The following is a 12,672-nucleotide window of genomic DNA, read 5'->3' on the forward strand; positions in this document are numbered from 1 at the left end:
ATACATAGAAGGGCACAGAGAGCTCTCAGTCAATGCATACTATAGAAAACTGATTGAGTAACCCACACAGGATCATAGAAAATAGTTGAAAAATTCTTTCAAGATACTTCAAAACAAGTATAGCCACATCTAAAAAAAAACTCATACCAAACCATCCTTCTGTGGGCACATTCTACATTATACCTAAAATCCATAAATCTGGAAACTCTGGCAAACCAATCATATCTGGTACTGGTACCTATCATATCTGGTACTGGGCTTGAAGAAAGGATTCTTAAACTCTTTGTGCACAAGATAACAGCTTCACACAAGACACCAGAGACTTTCTGAACAAATTAGAAAGCATCAAGCATCTACCGCTTGGTTTTCTTATGGTCACAGTGAATGTAGAATCACTATACAGCAATATTCTCTATGCATATGTCATAGCAGCATGTGATAAATTCTTAAAAATATCTACCCTGGACCACAAATACACACCAGAATCTATTACAAAATAAATCACATTCATTCTAACTCACAACTGTTTCCATTTCAGTAATGATAGCTATCTGCAAATCATGGGCACTGCTATGGGAGCCAGGATGGAACCACAATATCCAAACCTTTCATGTCAGAACTGGCGCTATTCTTTGGAATGCACTTTCATTGGATTTAAGGTGACTGAGTTCTCTTTCAGCATTTAGCACACTACTTAAAACGTCTTTTTTCCTACAAATGTATGGATCCTCCAAATAATTTATTTTCCTATTCTCTCCCCTCCCCCTTCAGCTCTTTCAGTTGGAGCAGCGTACCATTATATTCAGTGCTACAAAAATAGTGCTGGTGTGTACCCAGCAGTAATCAGGCAGGGCCACATACTGCCCGGTTACCACTGGGTTACTGTGGAGCCCTTACCGCTACCTCAATGGGTGGTGGTAAGGACTCCCCCTGAAAAGTCTGCTTGGCAAGTGCTTCACTTGCTGCATGGCCATTTCCTCAAAAAAAGAAAGAGCTACCTTTTACTTGCTGCAGTAAAAGGAGGCCTCAGCACATCAAAAACACATGCTGATGCCAGCACAGACCCCCTTTTGCAACAGCTTGGTAAAAGGGACCATTAATGTTGGTCACCTCAGTGGTGCAACTCATTGAACAATATTTTATCAATGAGATTTGACAGCACCCACCTCCTCTTTGGCTGACCAAATTACATACGTTAACATCTTATTATCCTTCTATGAACTATTATAACTTACTATTAGAAAATAATGTATCTTCTTATGAAGTTATAATTTATCTATAGATGAAAGAGTGCCAGTTGAGGGTTCAAATCTAACATGCATGTTTCGCTACTCCGATGTTTCTCATGTAAACTCCCCCTAAAAAGATAGGATAAATAATATTAATTTACCTTACCCTATATTATCAATCTAATTTTTAAAGTACAATTTTATTTGCTTACCATTTGCATCATAATTTCAGGTTTACTTGACTGTCAAGTTTAAATTCCAGAAAACATGGCTCCGGCAAATATTTTTTTATTTATATACTGCGTGCTAGGTCATTATCCAGCTCATTTTTGAAAGTGATTGCCGGCCATCTTCTGACACAAATCAGGAGATGGCCGGCGATCTCCTGAACCCGGCCAAATCGGTATAATCGAAAGCTGATTTTGGCCAGGTTCTACTGCTTTCCGTCGTGGATCCAGCAAAACATCAAGGGGGCGTGTCAGTAGGGTAGTGAAGGCAGGATGGGGACGGGAAGGGAGCATGCTCACGAGATGGCCGGCTTCGCCCAATAATGAAAAAAAAAGCCAGGTTTATAGAGTATTTCGTTGGCTGTACTTGGTCTCTTTTTTTTCACAACCAAGCTTCAAAAAGGAGCCCCAACTCACCAAATGACCACCGGAGGGAATCAGGGATCACCTCCCCTTACTCCCCCAGTGGTCACCAACCCCCTCCCAGCCTCTATGCCAGCCTCAAATGTCATACCCAGCTCCCTGATAGCAGTATGCAAGTCCCTGGAGCAGTTTTTAGTGGGTGCAGTGCACTTCAGGCAGGTGGACCCAGGCCCATTCCCCCCCCCCCTACCTATTACACTTGTGGTGGTAAATGGGAGCCCTCCAAAACCCACCCAAAACCCACTGTACCGATATGTAGATGCCTCCCTTCACCCCTTAGGGCTATGGTAATGGTGTAGAGTTGTGGGGAGTGGGTTTTGGGGGAATTTGGGGGGCTCAGCACCCAAAGGAAGGGAGCTATGCAGCTGGGAGCTATTTTTATTTTTTATTTTTAGAAGTGCCCCCTAGGGCATGTGAGGGGGGTCAGTGCAGTATAAATTTTGGCTCTTCCTATGACCAAACGCCTTGGATTTTGCTGGGTTTGAGATTGCCGGCATTATTTTCCATTATGGCTGAAAACTGATGCCATCCATCTCAAACCTGGCGAACTCTGACATTTGGCCGGGCCCAACCGTATTAGCGAAAAAAAAGATGTCCGGCCATCTTTTTTGGAAATACGGTTGGCTCCACCCACTTACGGCACCGTCCCCGAAGATGGCCAGCCAGCTATTTGGCTGGCGCTGTTCGATTATGCCCCTCTATGTAATCAAAGCTCCTCCAACTGGAAACATGATTCAAAATAAAGTGGCCCATTAACGACCAACATTAAATTTCTCATTTTTCTCTGGTGGCTTGCATATTTGATTATGCTACTCTAGTCCACTAGGCATTGTAATAAGCTAGATTGGCAGTCAGCTATAGTAAGAGCACAACCCTCCAATTGGGAGCATCTTTTCTGGAGGCCCATCCAATGATTACCAAATGACAGCATAACCACACCCTTGAATGCCAACTTAGCTTCTTTAAAGTAAAGCACCTACCTCCACAAACACTCTGCCCCCTATCTCAAAATTAAGGAGTTGGCTCCTATAATGTGGACCAAATTCACTCATGGTTTTCTTTTGTAGATTATTTTCCTTCGGATTATTTTTGCTTATGTGGAGGGGCATAATCGAAAGGGATGCCCAAGATTTGCTGAGGACATCCTCGCAAAATGTCCCAGTGGAGGGGCGGGGAAACCGGTATTATCGAAACAAGATGGACATCCATCTTAAGTTTCGATAATACAGTCGGGGACGCCCAAACCTTGACACTTATGTCGTCCTTAGAGGTGGTCGTCCCTAGACTTGGTCGTTTCTGATTTTCGGTGATAATGGAAACCAAGGACGCCCATCTCAGAAACAACCAAATGCAAGCCCTTTGGTCATGGGAGGAGCCAGCAATCGAAGTGCACTGGTCCCCCTGACATGCCAGGACAACAACCGGGCACCCTAGGGGGCACTGCAGTGGACTTCAGAAATTGCACCAAGGTACATAGTTCCCTTACCTTGTGTGCTGAGCCCCCCCAAACCCACTACCCACAACTGTACAACACTACTATAGCCCTTATGGGTGAAGGGGACACCTAGATGTGGGTACAGTGGGATTCTGGTGGATTTTGGAGGGCTCATATTTACCACGACAAGTGTAAGGTAGGGGGGGATGGGTCTTGGTCCACCTGCCTGAAGTGCACTGCACCCACTAAAACTGCTCCAGGGACCTGCATACTGCTATGATGGACCTGAGTATGACATTTGAGGCTGGCATACAGCCTGACACAAAATATTTTTAAAGATGTTTTTGAGGTTGGGAGGGGGTTAGTGACCACAGGGGGAGTAAGAGAAAGTGATCCTCGATCCTCTCCGGTGGTCATCTGGTCAGTTCGGGCACCTTTTTGTGGCTTGGTCGTAAGAAAAACAGGACCAGGTAAAGTTGTCCAAGTGCTCATCAGGGACGCCCTTTTTTTTCCATTATGGGTCGAGGCAGTGGTGTGCTGGAGCCGGCTCTGTCCGGCTCGCAAGAGCCGCTTGTTAAATTTTGACAGCTCTTGCGAGCCGGTTGTTGTTGGGGGCGAGCCAGCTCCATTGGGGGAGGTAAGCATGGCAGGAGGGCGCCATCACAGGCCATGCTTACCTCCCCTGCCGCTCCGAGGCAAGTCTAATGATGTCCTTCGCCCCCACCCTCCCCTCCTGCTCCCATCTGACTTTTTAAATTACCTCCGTCGAAACCGCTATTTAAAGCCCTGCTGCGTGCAGGCCGTCTCTCCAGGATTCCCCTGCTTGCTTTGGTGACGTTCGCGCCCTTAGTCCCGCCTTCTGACGTCATTCTGACGTCATTTCCTTTTTCCGCGAAGGCGGGACTAATGGCACGAACATCACCGAAGCAAGCAGGGGAATCCTGGAGAGACGCCCTGCACGCAGCAGGGCTTTAAATAGCGGTTTCGACGGAGGTAATTAAAAAAGACAGATGGGAGCGGGAGGGAAGGGTGGGGGCGAAGGACATCATTCGCTGGACATGTTTGGGAGCGGGAGGGAAGGGCAGGGGAGGGAGGAGAATCACTGGTAATGGATGGGGAGAGGGGGAGAGGGGGGGCAGGGGAGAGACTTGCTGGGCATGGATGGGTAGAGGGGGGCAGGGGAGAGACTTGCTGGGCATGGATGGGGAGAGGGGGCAGGGGAGAGACTTGCTGGGCATGGATGGGGAGGGGGGCAGGGGAGAGATTTGCTGGGCATGGATGGGTAGAGGGGGGCAGGGGAGAGACTTGCTGGGCATGGATGGGGAGAGGGGGGCAGGGGAGAGACTTGCTGGGCATGGATGGGGAGAGGGGGGCAGGGGAGAGACTTGCTGGGCATGGATGGGGAGAGGGGGACAGGGGAGAGATTTGCTGGGCATGGATGGGGAGAGGGGGGCAGGGGAGAGATTTGCTGGGCATGGATGGGGAGAGGGGAGCAGGGGAGAGACTTGCTGGGCATGGATGGGGAGAGACCTGCTGGGCATGGATGGGGAGAGGGGGCAGGGGAGAGACCTGCTGGGCATGGATGGGGAGAGGGGGCAGGGGAGAGACCTGCTGGGCATGGATGGGGAGAGGGGGGCAGGGGAGAGATTTGCTGGGCATGGATGGGGAGAGGGGGGCAGGGGAGAGATTTGCTGGGCATGGATGGGGAGAGGGGGCAGGGGAGAGACCTGCTGGGCATGGATGGGGAGAGGGGGCAGGGGAGAGAGGAGAGTTTCAGGACATGGATGGAGGGAAGAACAAGAGAAATTCTGGACATGGATGGAGGGGAGGGAAGGGAGAGAGAAGAAATGCTGGACATGGAGGGAAGATAGAGGAAGGAGATTAGATGAGGGAAAAGGAATTGAGGAGAGAAACTGCACATGGATGGAGAAAATAGGAAGAAGCTAGATCCACTGGACAGTCGTCTGCGGAGGATCAGAAATGAAGAAGAAAGGAGGAAAGGAAAGAAATAAATGGAAAGGAAGCCCTGGAAACGGAGTCAAGGGAACAGATAGAGAGCAGCAGAATCAGATACTGGACCAGCATGATCAGAGAAACAAAGTCACCAGACAACAAAGGTAGAAAAAAATAATTTTATTTTCATTATAGTGTTTGGAATATGTCCACTTTGAGAATCAGGTGCTGAACGTTAAAAGTTTATATTTATTTACTTATTTATGGCATTTTATCCCATATTAAACATGAATTAGATTGGAACCTGGGATCATTTAATTTTTTTTCCTGGAGAGAGTAATGCATTGCCCCCTCCCCCCGGCTATGGCCAGCTCTGCAATTTTTTTTTTGGGGGGGGGGGCACAGAGGTGGGTGGGTGGGCGCAGCGGTGGATGGGGGGGGGCGCCGAGGTGGACTGGGGGGGCGCCAAGGTGGACCGGGGAGAGAGCCTGTTGTTAAAAATTTACCAGCACACCACTGGGTCGAGGACACCCATGTGTTAGGCACGCCCAAGTCCCGCCTTCGCTACGCCTCCAACATGCCCCCGTGAACTTTGGTCATCCCCGTAATGGAAAGCAGTTGGGGACGCCCAAAATCATCTTTTGATTATGCCTATTTGGGCAACCCTGTGAGAAGGATGCCCATCATCTGATTAGTGTCAAAAGATATGCGTCCTTCTCCTTCAAAAATGAGCCTGATAATGTGGCATGCTTCTTTGCATACATTTATGTTCAAGCATTTCCATCAGCCATTGAACTGGTATAGATGTTCATGCCTAAAGGAAGGCATATGACTATGGACTTACTCTAATATTTTATAATGGCAATTATACACAAAATTGCAATTATAGAATTCATGCTTAGTGTGCATCGTTCTGGGATCTAACCTTAGGAGATCTATAGAGAATTGCCCCCATAGTGCCCTGGACTTCATATAAAAATCCAAAACTCACTCTCAAAAATAACACCTTTTTGGGAAGGACAAATAGGAATAATTACATTAACTCTCTAAAGACAAAAGTGTAATCCAAAAAAATTCCAAAACTCCTCTCTGGCTTAACAGTGTCCAAATATTCAAAATCTTCTTACTTTGTGCTTGAGAAAGCAATGGAGTTCAGCCCTCACACCACAATCAGGACGACTCAGAATATTCAGTGGGGTGTGCCTTCCAGTTTCCACTAACCGACTTAAGCGTGACAAAAATTGCTCCTGCAGATGGACTCCTGGAACACTTAGCTGTGTCTCTTTAGACCTCCACTGTTCAGTAGCTATTCACTGCTAGTAGGAGTGGAGGAATAGCCTAATGGTTAGAGCAGTAGGCTTTGATGCTGGTAACCTGGATTCAATTTACACTGCAGCTCCTTGTAACCTTGGGCAAGTCAGTTAAACCTCCATTGCCCCAGGTACAAAAAAACAGATTGTGAGCTCTCTAGGGACAGAGAATATCTGCATATAGGAGGAGATTCTGTATATGGCACCTCATTAGCTTGTTAAAGTGTTATAGAATCCGCACCAATTTTGGCACCTATATAGAATCCGGGGCACAGTGTGTACAGCACTGCATATGTCTAGTAGCACTATATAAATTATTAACACCCTTTAGGTCTGAATGTCTCTTTAATTTTTGTAAGACTTAAGAAGCCTAAGAAACCCCTCTCAAGGGTCTACCTGGCCATGCAGAGAAGCAGCTCACCTTTGTTGTTCCTCAGCAGCTGTCCACCCCTACTGTGGCAAGGGAGTCCCACAACAACAACAAAACAAATGACCCGGAGGTCCATAATACAGAACATTGAGGGAGGAAGGTATCAAGCTGTGTTAGAGCTCCAAGTTGCGTTATTTGCCCTTTAACATGTTTCAAAGGGCACTAATACAACTTAGTTTATCGCTATGCAGTGATAACTAAGGCAGCACATGCTATGTAGCAATGAGATGCAAAACATGCAAAATCATGTAAAGTAGCTTGTTAATATGTAAAATCTATCATGCAACTTGCAGTGAAAACTGCAATAGACATTGTAGCTGAAAAAATAAAAACAGTAGAAAGTTTGAGTTATTTTACCAGCCCAAAAGAATCGGTCCTCAAAGTGCAGCTTGATGCTCTTGGGTTGCATTGCAAAAGGACCGTGGTGATGTTCCCCATACACCCCTGAGTAGCACCCAGTTCCCTAATCACAACCCCTGCCTAATCATATCCCACTTTATTGAAACCCCCTGAAGAGACCCACACCCTGATGCAAAGCCCCCACAGAGATCTCGACCCATAATCAAAGTATTATATGGGAACATGACCTCTTAGTAGTAGTATTGCAGGGCTACCACTAGGAACACCATTGTGAGTGAAGGGGCTAGAAAGGGCAGATGCTACTGGTGATTGCTCCTCTCCAAGAAACCATTAGACCACAAGATTAGGGAAGGTAGGCCCCTTGAGTTTAGGGGATCCTTTGGGAGTGGAGGGTCTTTTGGGGAGCTGTAGATTAGGGTGGGGCTGTTACTCAGGATAGTGAGGGACAACATCTCAAAACCTTTATGAGTGGAAGTTTCGGGTCATGACCTGGCAGCCTGATACTCCCAGGCTGATGGACTAATGTCTAATGCAAGGTGACTAGCACTTGATGTTAGTCCTTTATCATGGGAGTCAGGAACCTGAAGTATAGTGATACTACAGGTTGGTGACTCCTATGGTACATAAAGGTGTGGTGAAAGCTCTTTTACCACACCTTGATAACTTCCCAGCAAAAGACAGGATGGATACATCTATTGACTGTGATGGATTTCTTCATCCTTCCTCTATTATGTTACTTTAATCACAAAAACCCTTAAAAGCAGAGATTCCAGAAACTTTTCCATCATGAAAATAGAGGAAACTCTTGTAAAGCAATGTAAATAGTAACTTATGATTCATTGGTAATATGTTGTATAAAGGAGAAAAACATGAATGGCAAAAAATAACCAAGGTATCACTTTTTCTTAACCTTTCTTTTCCCTTTATGTTATTCCAATGTAGTGGCATAATTTAGCAATGTATAGTATGCAATATACAAATAAGAGGCAATTCTATAAATTAGCACCTCAATTTAGGTGCACTGATGTCAAGAGTTGGGCACCAATTCTATAATGGCTTCTGTGCATGCCAATGGCAGGTTTAATTAGGTGTGCCTTCATGCACCAAGTGGTCCATGTAACTGACAGTGTTCTATAAGTTACACACATCACCTGAAGACACAACCATGATCTGCCCATGGCCTACCCATGTATATGTCCCCCTGCAGTTAAGGGCTACTAAGCATTGGCATCTATGATGCACATAAGTGGAACATATGTCTAAGTGCCAATATATAGAATTACTTCCTAAAGGCATGGGATAAGTATGTGGGATCGCTTAGGAACAAGAAGAATTAGGGGTTACAGAGGATGGTCAGACTGAATGGATCATATGTCCTTTATCTGCCGTCATGTTTCTATGTATATAAGAAGGGATATTAAAATAGAAAAGTTTTATGAGATAGACAAAGTCAGACAAGAAACAGAATCTACTTATGTTTCAGGTTGTTTAGTTACTATTTTGTGCTATTAAAAAAAACTAAGTTCTTGCTTCCTTGGAAGCTAAAAGTGTCTTGTTTTAATTCACAACTTTGCATGCATGCTGGTCTCCTGAAAGTGCAACGTAACAAATTAGGTACAGGAAGGTGTGGGTTTGATTTTGAGTCTTTAATTATCACATGCTGAAATGTTTTATTATTTAATTTTTGTAGTTTATGCCAAGCATGTTATTACAGGTTCAACTGTGTACAAATAGTAGTATATATTATTATTACCAATTAGAAATACTTGCTCCACCCAAAGGCTTTTTATACTAATTATAAGTATAATCTGTTAAAGTAAATCAAGGTCATGAATAACAGTTATTCTTTTCCAAAATGCAGAAACAGTTTACTCTGTTAGCCTTCAAAGCATAAAATTTAATACAAGAATATCACCGAAGTAGTTGGATACATGATTCCTTTATTACACTGATGAATATTTTAACTGAAATGCAAGCTTTCTAGAATACTAAAGTTCCTTCCTCAGTTATTTAAGCATAGGATATCAGTGGTTCCAAAAGTTTTCATTTTATGTCATGTTCTAGGATAAAAAATAATGCAAATCTCTACCTGACTACATATCTGTAGTTAATTCTTCTTGAAAATGAATGCTATGTTAAATAAAAACAAGGTTACGTTTTTATTTCTATAAACCACTGCATCATGTTTAGTGATGATTTTAATACATTTTGGGCTTGACCTAAGAAAGGGGTTCATATTTAGTCTGGTCTGAGCATATTTTGGTCTGGTCTAGTGTGGGGCAACAAGATACACATACATTCCCTGTTGCAAAAGGAGAATGCATATTTATGTGTGGCATCATCAATGTCAGTATATATATCTGCGAGATATAAAACAAAAAGTGAGAAGAGTAAATGAGGATACCAAATAGTTTGTTTATTCACATAAAAAATGACGTAATTCGCATTAAAAATGACCCATTTTTAATGCGAATTACGTCATTTTTTATGTGAATAAACAAACTATTTGGTATCCTCATTTACTCTTCTCACTTTTTGTTTTATATCTCACGGTTTCGTGAGGGTTTTTACCTCCTTTTTGTTTTAGTATATATAACTGCTCCTGGATGTTTAAGTTTAAGTGGATGTATAAAGTTGTTTATTTTATGCACAGCTCCTCCTTATTCCCCTAGTGATTCCTCCCTCCCTCCCCAAAGCAATACTGCAAGGGATATCAGAATCTGTGACAGCATCAGAAAAATGTAAGTGCAATATCTACAATGACTGACATACACAGCTATTTTCTGGCATTCAGAACATACATGTGTCTATGCTGGCACATAAATATTGCTGTGTTGACTGCATTGGTAATTTAGATGTTTAGGTTCTAAAACGGATATTTCCACTGTATATAACCAGAACATAAACATCCATTCCTCAATTAGAACAGGCTTTACACTAGCAGAACTTGAGACACTTTAAGTTCCCATTTATAAAATTAACCTCCACATATGTATACATACATACATGCATACATACATACATACATTTATTTATTTATTTGTTATTGTATCTCACTGTTATCCAAAAACAAGTTTTGGTTCATAGTGGCTAACAATTTACATTTTGGTGAGATTACAAAAGTTTTTTATAGTTAAGACACATGGAGGGGCATAATCGAATGCAAACGCCCATGTGTAAAAATGTCCATCACCGAGAACGGGTCCATGAAGGGGCGGGCCGAACTGTATTTTCGAAAAAGATGGATGTTTATCTTTAGTTTCGAAAATATGGTTTGTGCCAGCCAAATGCATTGGATGTCAGCATTGGATGACATCGGTGTCAGCTAAACAGCTGTGATTAGCTGACAGAAACTTGGAGGGACTTAATGGAAAGGGAAGGGTGTCTAAATAAGTGGTGTAGTGTAGTGGTTAGAGCACAGGTCTTGTAATCAGAAGGTGGCTGGTTTGAATCCCCCTATTACTATTGTTTTAATTTGGACGTCCCTGACTGCACTTGCATGTTTTTTTTTCTTCCGATTTTTGCTCTCTGCATGGGTCCCGCGCAGCACCAACTAAACTAAAATTGCTCCAGGGACCTGCATACTGCTGTCATGGAGCTAGGTATGATATTTGAGGCTGGCGTAGAGGCTGGAAAAAATATTTAAACATTTTGTTTTTTAGGGTGGGAGGGGGTTAGTGACCACTGGGGGAGACAGGGGAGATCATTCCCGATTCCCTCCGGTGGTCATCTGGTCATTTAGGGCACTTTTTTTGGGACCTGTTCGTGATAAAACAGGGTCCAGACAAAGTGACCTAAATTGTCACTAAAAACACCTTTCTTTTTTCCATTATCGGCTGAGCGCGCCCATCTCTCCTCAGCCGATAACCACGCCCCTGCCCCGCCAACACCACACCACCGACATGCCCCCATCAACTTTATTCATTCCTGCGACGGAGTGCAGTTGAAGACGCCCAAAATTGGCTTTCGATTTTACCGATTTGGGCGCTTTTGCGAGAAAAACGCCCATCTCCCGATTTAGGTCGAAATATGGGTGTTTTTCTCTTTCGAAAATAAGCTGGATGGAGGGCATTGATAATTTATGTAGTTGTCCATAGAGCTTGGAAGAAGTAGGCTTGAAGAAGGTAGGACAATAGTTCATGTAGTTATATTGGGAGTTTTAAAGAGGTTGGTGGATGATAGTTCATGTAGTTATATTAGGAGTTTTAAAGAGGTCGGTTTGAAAGGTAGGATGACAATAGATTGGATGAAGTTAGGGTGAGGGAATTAAATTATACACCCAGATTGTATAATTCATCTCCATATCTTATTTCAGTGCTTACTTTTATATCTGCTCTAGGGATGCCCAAGAAGGAAGTTAACTGCTTCAGGACAACCTTTCTAGAAGTTTAGAAAATAATGTTAGATTTTAAATAGGACACTAATTCAATGGAAGAGAAGAGTCTAGATCTGGCTTTTTAAGAATCAGAGTAACAATGACTGCAGTTATAGTTACAGTTTATAGCCCACTAATACCAATAAAATAGTTCATAGTGGGTTACAACAAAGATGCTAGATTACAAATAGAATAAATCTAGGATATAACAATGATTAAACAAGATTGTCCAAATCAGAAGTGATCATAACATAACAATATATATCGCACTATAGTTACTCCCCTAATACATATTGATAAAACAGCAATGTTTTTAGATCATTCTTAAAAGTAGCATAACTGGGCATGCAACTTAAAATAGATGACAAAACAGGCCATAAAGTAGCAGCATGATAAGAAAGCAAACATGTAAACAATTTCTTTGAGGTAATTCCCCAAGGCTGGGGAAGGAAAAAAAAGATGAATTACAAATACGACATTGTAAAATTGAATTTGAATTTCATACTAAAGAAAGCATATATCAAGGACTTAAAACACACATTATCTTATATAATATATTCCTCTCAAAAGACCCTCTTACATCTCCTGTCCCCCACTGCCATGAGATTGGACATAACACGTGCTTTTGCCTGTATTGGTCCCAAGCTATGGAACATGCTACCTCCTTATATCAAATCTACACCAACATATCCTGCTTTCTATAAACTCCTAAAATCTGCTAAGCCTTCTTCTCCTAACTGATGATCTCTCTCTTTGCATTCTTATCTCTGCTCCTCTGAGCTTTTATTAACTGATTAGTTGTCATATTGCGACTGGCAGTATATCAAATAAAATAACATAAACATAAAATAAACCAAACATTTTCAATATTTGTATTTCCCCCCAGTTTTTCAAACCTTTTTCCTTTGGTTAATTTCATGAAACTAATGA

The sequence above is a fragment of the Microcaecilia unicolor genome, chromosome 5 (assembly GCF_901765095.1).
Source record: "Microcaecilia unicolor chromosome 5, aMicUni1.1, whole genome shotgun sequence".
Taxonomy (NCBI): Eukaryota; Metazoa; Chordata; class Amphibia; order Gymnophiona; family Siphonopidae; genus Microcaecilia; species Microcaecilia unicolor.